This window comes from Ambystoma mexicanum, chromosome 10 (genome assembly GCF_040938575.1).
Source record: "Ambystoma mexicanum isolate Mex_15411 chromosome 10, UKY_AmexF1_1, whole genome shotgun sequence".
In the NCBI taxonomy this organism is placed as follows: domain Eukaryota; kingdom Metazoa; phylum Chordata; class Amphibia; order Caudata; family Ambystomatidae; genus Ambystoma; species Ambystoma mexicanum.
The window spans coordinates 1433302347-1433313373 of NC_090932.1; positions in this window are offsets into that span (position 1 = coordinate 1433302347).

Genomic DNA, 11027 nt, shown 5'->3' on the forward strand with positions numbered 1-11027 from the left:
AAGCCGGCGTTTTAAAACCACCAGATTTTGTTTAAAACTGAATAAATGAACCCAAGGCAAGCCAAAGAAAGACTTACTGAGAGGTGGATCCAATGTAAAGTTATATTCTGAAGTGATTTGAAGGTTTATAACAAGACTGGCTGAGCTGTGGATTTCAGCAGTTTAAGTAAATTTGGACTGAAAGACACTAAAAATCTAAATGTTTAAATTGACTGAGTGACCTACTTTTGAGTGTCACATAGGTTTCAATTGTTTAAATGTCATAGTTTTAAACTTAGAATCAGCATTCTAGCTGCATATGTAAACATTGTCTTGACTTAAACTGGGTAACAAAAAGTGACATTTTATCTGAAACCTGGCTTAAGGAACTGAATTCTGCCCACCAGCTACCCCCGACAGGAGATGAAACTTGAGTCACAGCTGTGTTCCCAGGCCTATCTGCCTTTTGCTGGCCACACTAAGGATATGCCATCTCTCTGATAATTGAATTAAGGGGAGCCCCCACAGAATACAGGAGCTCTGAACAAAGCCCTGTCCTGACTCAGGCAAATGTTTTATTGGCGGGAGTCGTAAATGCAGCTTCCTCCTGGAAGGACAGGGGAGGAGCACTGCCTGTGAGAGCAAGCTGGCTTGGCAGAACTGGAAAAACCAGAAATTCAACCTTGTGCTGGGGGGAAACCACACCCCTTTGGGGCCAGAACATAACTCTAAAAAGATGAATAACTCATAGTACGGACTTGTGAAAATTATTTAAATGATACCATAATTCTTGTGATTTTTCTGCCCACATTTTAAGACGTGTTAGGACCCGGTGGTATGTTCAGGGGGGTTTTGGCGGAAAAGAGGATATTACTCTAAATGTATGCATGTTAAAAATCTGACACTTCATCAATTATTGTCCATACTCCTTGCGCACATGTGTGTAAATTTGGGTTAATGTCCGACATTGCAAAATCAGTTAAAAAGTGAAATATGTGCCATTTCTGAATGCAAGCCCCCAGGAAGAGCAGAGTTTGAACAGGGGATACCTCCTGTGATATGTGAGGGGTGCATGTAATTTTAAACGAATATGTACCTCTGCAAATATGTATTTGGTTCAAATCTAGATTTGTGTGCAAGTTGACAGGAGGAGTGGACTTTCTGCAGGCTGTAAAATGACATCGCTCTGACTCACAGTTCCTTCCCCAATCATGGGAGAGGGGAGAATTGGGCCAATGGCAAGTGGAGAGGGGTAGGGTCTAGTGATGCTGCACACACACCCATTTTAAAAACAGATAAAAGCCGACAGACAGGACAGATAGGGACCTTCAAATCCATTTGCAGCTGGAAGCTCTGCCGGGAAAATCCATACTTTACCTCCATCAACCTCCAGAGAGCCAACATAGAGACTTCAATCTATCCACCTTCAGAGACCCAGACCAGGCCAGCAGAGTAGAGCTGACCCAGATCACTGTGAAGTGCAGAGACCAGAGTCCAGTCTAAAACCTGACCAGATCCGTGGCGAGGCCCATTTAATTCAAGAATATAGTGTGAGTACCTAGCAAGACTGTGCAGAACCAATCTCTTAGTTAAAATAATATAATTCAATCTATTTTATTCTAAGTAGAACTGCCTCCTAACTGTCACCTGTCATTTGTAAACTGTCACTTGTCATTTGTAAAGCTGTCACCTGTCATTTTCTAGTTGCAAGCTGCACTTGTCTTTTTGAACTTTAAAATTTCAAATCTGAAAAACGACCTTTATTTAATCGCTCATATCTCCGTGACCGTTCTTCCTAGAGACTTGCAGTAACTTTCATCTGGAAGCTGAGATCCTAGGCTGTCCTAGGACCCCAAAACGATATTGATAGTCCTTGTAGTTCCTCTGTAATCGCGCCCGGCGCACTCGGAAAAATCTGCCGCGATTTGACATTTTGCCGCGATTTGCAAGTTTCTCCACGTGTAAAAAAATCTGCTGCTGCTTGCCTTCCGTTGCAAAAATTCGTTTGCAACCTGACAACCATTATAGAGCATTGCTAAAGTGATCCTGAACTCATTCAAAGTATATACCACTCACCCTGAACCTCTAGAGGGAATTAAAAGCATTTTAGCATATTTTTCACTTCATTGCCAGCACATATAAAATCATTTTGGGCCTGTGTTTCCAACTTCTGTAGTGTAAGCTTGCTGGGGTGAACTGAATTACAGTTGATTGCATTTCTGAGGACTGTGTGCTTTACTTCCATTTCCTTGCATTGCATAAAGGGGGGAGGGGATTGCCAGAGAAAACTGATTACATTGTTTTGTTGAAATCATATTGAGTATTTTCTGTATTGCATTTTCATTCAACATTACATCCATCTGAACTTATATAAAGCATTCTCTACCACCTTCTTCTTCTGTTCCTATTCACAAGTGTGCTAGTGCCAGATTCTCCGTTGTTAATCTTTATCATATCAGATTAAGTGTGATATCCAACTATTAATTTATTATAAAGTGTGATATATGTATCTATTGTTTAAATTATCAAATAAACCTTTAAACTTGCAAAACAGAACTACTTCTTGGCTCAGTGGGGTCAGGGGGATTCCGAGAGAGGGGTGTTATATAGGGGTAGTCATCCAGAACGCATGAACTGGACATAAAGATATATCAATAAGGGTTTCCATTCAGTGTCCCAGACTAGGCATTGATTTAGCTGTAGTGTTGAATTGAATCCTCTTACAACATGTCAAGATGGCCCATTCCCTACATCGATCAGGGAATGGCCCAGATCCAAGGGTCAAATCTGTACACCACCATTAAACTGACCAACAGTTACTGAACAGTACCCCCGAGTAGGAAAGACCAGCACAAGCTTTCCTTTACCTTCCGGGGGCAGAAATACATGTAGACCCAAACCCACTTTGGCTAAATAAACTCCAGCAATGAATTTAACATCTTCCTACATAAGGCCATGCCCGATTTGGGCATAAGGGGAAACCTGGCTTATGTAGATGATGTCTTAATCAAGAGCTCAACTGTGGAGGAATATATAGCAAACATATGCTATGTTCTGACCCAGTTGCAGAAAGCCAGAGCAAAACTGTCCTCCCAGAAGGCACAGTGGTGTAAAACCTGTGTGAACTGCTTAGGAAAGGAAATCACCCCTAAGGGTCTCAGTCCCCAGATGAAAAGGGTGGAAGCATTATTGAAATTCAAAGACCCTACTACTCCGTGAGAATTAAGAAGCCTTCCTGGACTCAGAAATCATAATACAAAGTTAATTGAAGACAATGCAGAGGTCATTCGACCCTTGGTCCATTTATTGAAGGCCGGGCTCAAGTACGAGTGGGGTCCACAACAATCTGAGGCAGTAAAACAGCTAAAGAGAAGCTTTTCACAAGCCTCTTGTTTGACTTAACCCATCAAGAACAAGGAGTTCTTCTTGGAGACAGGGTTCTCAGATACTTAACAGTGGTATTGTACCAAAAGCACGACAAGGTCAACAAAGTAATCTCCTACTTGAGCAAAACTTTGTCCTATGTGGAGGAAAAATTCAATGATTGTGAAAAGGCACTCCTGGCAAAGGTGTGGGTATTGAACAATGACTTATCCAGGGAGAGCACATCATTGTGGAGACTCCTCACTAACCCTTGCAATACTTACAAAGTGACCAAATCTGAACAGGGAATGTAAGTAATTCCAGAATTACTTTCTGGATTCTGTCCATGCAAGGCTTTCCTGTGGAGGTCAGATATGGCCAAAACAAGAAGAGTCCTCTAGCGCAAGGATTGGCTAACTTGCATGACTGTGCTCAATAAAACGGTCTTGAGGACGAAAGTCTACGGACCAATGACAATATGGAAGTGTACCGTACTTCCCCGCACAAAGGATATGAGGAAGACACCCGTCAGGGGATACCCAACGTTTATGTGGATGGATGCTCCTACCATGTTGACAATAACAGGGAAAAATAACTAGTGGCTGGCATTGGGAATGCCTGGGTGAATGATGCCCCAGACCCTCTGCTGGGTACAAAAAAGGTCCCCGATGTAGTCAGGTGTCAGAGATGATGGTGGTACAACAATCCATCCTCACTGCAGCGCACCACCAACTCAAACAACTGGTCATAATCACTGACTCTGATTATGGCAGGAATGGGTTCGTGGAACAGCTGATTAACTGGGAAAATCTCAGGCATGCTGTGTGCAAACAATAACTGCTAAACATGGGAAATAAATCAATCAATTGATGATCTGGTAACCCCTAATGAGATGCCCATCTATCGGAAAAAGATCAGAGGTCACTCCAAAATAGAGGGACCAGACAAGACTGGGAATTACTTGGCTGACCAGTTGGCTCAAACCGGAGCCACTCACAGGGATCTTATAGAAACTAAATCCCTGTTGGGGGAAATCTAGGTCACTGCTGTCACCAGGTCCCAAACCCATTCCAACAATAAACTCTCAACTGCCCTGTGGAGTAAAGAAATCCCAGATGCTGATTTGATTACTGCACAAAAAGAGGACCCGATTATTGGGAAATTGCATCAACATATTGAAGACCCATGAATTATTCTCTGACAGAAATGGATTATACCAGAAAAGAGGATCTCTGGGTATTGAAGTTTTCCAAAATGTTCTGAATTCAAGATGGTTTGTTGGTACGAGATCCCTATCTGGATGTGACCAGTGGGTGGTACCTACCTCATTCCGAAGCCTGATGTTGAGTCACACCCACGACGTGGCCATTGCCGGTCATAGTGGGTTTCATACGACATTCAAAATCTTGTGCGAGGTCGCATACTTGCCACACATGGGTCAGGACCCTGACATCTACTTAAAGGGGTGTTTTGTGTGTGCTCAGTTTCAGACACATTCGCTCACACACAGAGCTCCCCTAAAGAAAAAGGGCATGACACTGTCTTGGTCGGATTTGCAAGTCGATTTCATCGGGCCAATGATTCGCTCCTCTAGAGGAAACAAATACATGTTGATGTTAACATGCTTGTTTACCAAGTGGGTAGAATGTCTTACAGCCCCGAATTGTAAGGTGGAGACAGCTGCTGCACTAATGATCAACCACATTTTCTCTTGTTTTGTCCTTCCCGAAGGATTGAGTTGGACCAAGAAAGTCATTTTACAGGCAAGGTGATGACCAAGATGTGGGAGGTTCTAGGGGTAAAAAGAAACTCCACATTGCTTACCATCCAGCCTCGAGCAGGGGAGTTGAGAGGTAAAATAAGACAATTGTGGGCATCTTGTAGAAGTTTGTGGCAGACTGTGGACCTAGTTGGGACATCCAATTACTGCTTGTCCTGATGGCCATTAGGTCCATGCTATGTTCTGCAACAAAAATGCCTCCATTTGAGCTCATGACTCAATGAAAGATGGTGCTACCTCACCATCTGCTCTCCAGAACTCAAGAGCAGACCCTGATAAATGTGTCGACTACCCATGAGTACATTAAAAATTTAAGGCAACACCTTCAGCATGCTTTTCCTTATGTTCAGTGCAATTTAGAAAAGTCGGAAGAAGGAATGTTAACTTACCACGATTTAAAAAATGAACTGATGGAGTACAAAGTAGGTGACATGATCTATGTGTACAATTTCCAAAGGAACCAGACCAAGGAACGTAAGATCCTTCCCTCTTGGTGCAGTGCCTTTGAAAGCATTGATAACATTTCCCTGGTTTCCTTTAAGATCTGCATCACTAAAGGAGAAAATACAGAGAACTGGGTCCATATAAATCAGTTGAGGAGCTGTCACCCTAGAAAGGTTTGAAGAGCCCAGTGAGGGTAGAGCCCAGGGACAATCTTAAGAATGGAAGGAAAGAATGGAAACCCGGATGGAGAATATTTTTATATATATATATATATATATCATTAAACAATGAAGGAAAAAAACCCGCACTCCAAGCGTGTGGTATAATGAGACCCAGTAGAAAAAATGATGAACTCAGATCTAAATAGACAGATCGAGTTTAATATGTGGTAAAAAAGAAAAGGCACAACACACACAGCAAACAAGACAGGACGCCAGGGCAGTGTCCTGAACGACACGTTTCACGCTTCCCTGAGTGCTTGATCACGTTAGTATATATACAGGGAGTAAAGTAATTTATACTCATAAAGAATGTATAAACATCAGGATGAGAAAATAATGTGTGTAGAAATGTTCATGTAAGGGAAATAAATGTCAATGTGTTATGTGATGTTGTTTTGTTTCTCAAATTGTATGCCTATTTACTGGGGAAAAAGGTACTGTTTAATATATTTAACCTCTCTTCTACTTTCGGCAGACTCAATACCTCCTTACCTTCACAGACTGATGGTAGAAGGTTCCAAAAAGAGAGAGGTTCCAGGACCAAACCCTAAGATCCAAAAAGAGTGGAATGCAGACCAGAGCGCCACTCTCTCCGGATGGGGAAAAGAGCGGACGTGCTCCAACAAGGAAATTCATGAAAATAATAAATAAACTAAAATAAAACAAAAAAACCCACTCTCCCTTGCTCTTTTCTACGGTTCACCCGAGTCAAAGACCCGCACATTTTCCTAATTCTTTAAAAACACTGAAACACATTACGAATATATTGTCCCACAAGCACAGCACTTCTTTCTTCAAAATCAGCAGCACTAAAGTAACCTAAAGATGCACCTTTTTCTTACACCCATTTCTGCCCTGATCTTTCGAATCCCCCAAACACCACAACCCATACTTCAATTGTTCTAACAACATACTAAATCTACTTTAGTACACCATCCATAACATAGCTTTTTAAAAATGTTTTCCCAACAACTCTTTCTACCTTCATAAACAACAACCTCTCTTACTAAAAGTACTTGACCAGTCCCATATATACCTACTTTTACAATAACAAGAAAGGAAGAACATTCCTGAAGACAGCTACCGAAAAAAGAACACTTCACATCCTACAAAGTAAGTATATTGATATAGTATTCATCTCTCTATTATTGTAACAATGAGGTATCACTATATCAGCTTGGAGTATGCTTTTCAAATCAACATTCATTCTCCTTTTACTCATTATATTGTAACATGCACACACTTTCTATTCCCATCTCAACACCACCGGTGTTAGAATATAATAATAAAATGGGCCTCATTACGACTCCGGCTCTGGACCATGGTGCTATTAGCACCATGGTCCATGCCGGAGTCCGGCATGGTGGATGGCGGAATTACCGCCCCATTCCAAGGTGAGTGGGGCGGTAATTCCCCATTCACCATTTGCCCTTCCCCATTCCCATTTTTTCCCCATAGGGTATAATGGGGATGGGGAGGGCGCTAATTATGGCACCGTAAATTACGGTGCCATAATTAGCACCAAGGTCGCTTAGCGCCTTGGACTTTAACGCCTGCAAAAAGCGGGCGTTAAAGTGTGAATCAGGCGTCAAGGGTTAACGGCGCCGACTGCACCGTTAAACCATTAACGCCTGACTTGTAATGAGGGCCAATGCATTGCTCTTAGCCCTAAGATAATTCTTTTTCACAATTAAAATCCCATTCTTTAAAATGGAGTTGCATTTGTCAGTCATTGAGTAGAAACAAAATATAAATGTGTTCATGGCTTCCTCTGTCAGTCATTACAAGAAATGGCTGGTTCCATAGAGAGGGCATGTATTGGTCGCCTGGCCTTCACTGACAAACGTAGGTTAAATAACATTAAGAATAGGTCCATCTGTTCTGCAAACTAAGTTAAGCTGTTCCAATATGGCCCTATTATTTCCCTTAAATGTTATTCAAACACTGACTGCACCAAGCAGAGGTTAGTTAAACATTGAGTCATAGTATTCTTCCTTTCTACTTTGTTAAATGAATGAAAGATGTCTTTTTAAGATTGTACAAATAGGGTGACCATTGTTGGACTGGAGGGCATGTGGATTTTGTGTTTAAGGCCTCAAACATAAGGCACAGTCCATGAACTGGCCGAAAGAGTTTGTTATTAAAGCCATAAGTGAAGTACAACCTTGCAATAACAATAAAACTATTTAAAATGTAATTTGTTTTGCCTTCTGGGGATTATTACGTATGTAGTGTTAACATATGTGTGTTGTTATCTCTTGTAGAATATTAACCACTGACCTATGCTGATGCAGGCTTCAGTTTCAGTATAAAAAGAAGAAGCTGTGTACTATTCAGGCACTTTACTTCTCCACTCTCCATGAAATAATGGTCCTGGAAGAACCAGAAGTCTGCTTGAGTGTATTTTATGTGTATATTAAAACTTGCCTTGCAAATATGAAACTCTGTCTCAGCTACTCTACTTTGTTTAAATTATAGTGCTTGGCAGTCTCCCCGGAAGAACACCCACTGTTTTCCTCAAAACCTCACAATGTCACTACTTATCGATTTGCACCACCACTCTCTTACTCACTAACCCAAACCCATCCCACCTATACACACTCTTACAACCTTCTCAGTAACTATTATCATCCAACTACACAATCCCACAATACGCTATTCATCTCTACAATCACACCCACGCACAATACATCCATATACATTCCACAACTTCAAATCCAAACTTTCTTTTTGTTCCAAAATACACAACGCAATGCCTACTAAAAAGCAACTGCATAGAAAAGAAAAAAATACAGCAGATAAAAATAAAAGCAAGCCAAAAAAAACATCCACCTCTAAAACAATTTATAGAAAAGATTAAAACAAAAGAGCTAGTAACTTCAATTAAGAAAACTAAACCAGCCACAACTAAAAAAGGTGAATTGCCTCTTGCAAAAACTAAAAGTAAAAAAAGATATACAAAGAAAAGCAGACCTACTAATGAACCAAACAATATGGGCCTAATTCACAGAAGCGTTTTATAATGGCAAAACCCCATTGGAAGACACTCTGTGACTTAGGCCCTATATATACCAGTGTTAAAATAACCAGTATAAAGCAATCAAAAAAAGTATGTTACAAAAAATGTTCCACCATCAAGTTCTTCACAATCTTATAACAAAAGCTGAAAAGTCACAAACTAGCCTCAAAAACTACTGCAGCAGACAAATCCTTGAAGCTCTAATTGACAGCGCAGTTCTACTAAAGAGAACATTGTTTATATTGTTTTTAAACAGAACTAAACCATTAACTAAATTATTTAATACATTACAAAAAGTACTTCTTAACCTGTGCAATGTCAATATACATACCTTTTCAAACTTCTGTGAAGGTAAATGGATTCACACAAGCAACACATTACCATATATCAATGAAGAAGCTTCAAACAATTGCCATAGACAGTGATAGCCGAGGGTATGAAATGGTAGGCGACACCATTATGGCAAACAAAACCTTTATAGAAAAAACATCCCCAACAAACGTTCAACCAAATGCTCCTTTCACCCCAAACAAACCATCCAGTGTAGAAATGGACATGCACCCCAATGTGTAATGTAAGGCAACCATCCTTCAAACGTTTACAACTATTCCTCAATCACTATGTCAAACAAAAAGAAAAAAGTCGAAAGAAACTTTACAAACCATGGACTCCTGTCCATTGCGCAGCCACACTAGTCTGCAAGGACATTCATTAGACTGCATTTCGGGAACTGCTTGCAAAATCACCTTCCACCACATCAAATTGTTAGGTACAGACCATTCCTCTCTACAGAATCTTGTGCATAGAATATATTATGCAAAAGTCCTGCTCTACAACTACAAAACTTAAATAGCACACTCCTACATGGAACAGCCAAAGAACTCCTTAAAAAAACAGAGCACATCCAAAGTAAGTACTTGTAAGTAAGTTGACTTAGACAATTCAGTAACTTCAGAAAACATTAACGAAACCCTCACACACACCAACCTCCTAACAAATACATATAAAAAAGAAATAACTAAGTTACAAAACACATCTGCTGAAATACCACACCAATTATGTGTCTGTTATCGGATAACCTTTTATTAAAAGAGCACAAAAACAGTAGATATGGCCTACAAAATAGAGGACAACGAAGAATCCCAATGATTCCAATTAGCTTGATATCTAACAGCAGAACATAAGTACAAAATAACTGACCCCTCAATAATTTGCACGAACTACAACACAAAGCTTGACTAACAATTTAGGATTGGGGGACGCTATTACCACCAGTGGTAATTGTGCTGGCAGTAATAGCACCAAAAACGGGCAGTAAGTGGACATTTCTACCTCAAGCAAAAAGCTGGAGGTAAAACTCCCACTTACCGCCCGACTCATGATTGGACCAACCCTTAAATTTGGCAGTAATAGCATTACCGCCACATTTAAGGGCAAAGGCCCAACTCGTGATGAGGCCCATTGTCTGGCTAAACCTTGGTTCAGCTTCATCCCGAAAAAGAGTACTAAAATCCTACCAAGAGATAGAAACAATAGCCGCTAATTATCTCAATAGCCAGGACATTTCACAAAACAATTTAATTGACACATGCTACCCAAACAGAACTCTTGCTTTGGAAAACATGTGACTGTATGGCATAGCCCAAACCTACTCCTACAAAAACAATGTCACACCAAATGAGACAACTGGCAAATATCCAGTCTCATCTTGTGAAGGAAGCCTAGTAAAACTTACCAAACTCAGCCTAATTAATCATATAAAGTTACCATTTAAATTTCTGCAACATAGAGAACTGTATTACTTTTCAAACCCTGGAGAAAAGAACAAGAATTATCAGGTGACTATGACTCATTTGAAGCTGCATTGAAAACAAACAAAAGCAGTATAACAAATGACAATTTCAAACAACACAAAAAAATGTTGGACAATAAACGCCAATAAGAGGAAAACATGAAGCTCAACTAGATAAATACACTCCTGAGGGCAGTCAATCTTCCCTTACAGGAAGCCAAGAACCACTTGAAAAACCACTAATTCTAAATGAAGCAGAAATAGCCATGAGTAAGGTAGAAAATACCATGTATCTATATAAACAATCTGAAGACTTGTCAGTGGTCAAATCAAATATAAATGATGAACAATTCACCATTTATATAGAAGTCACTGAAGAAATTGAACATGGCTTTAAACATGAAACTTAAAGTTGTAGCTGTAAAACCT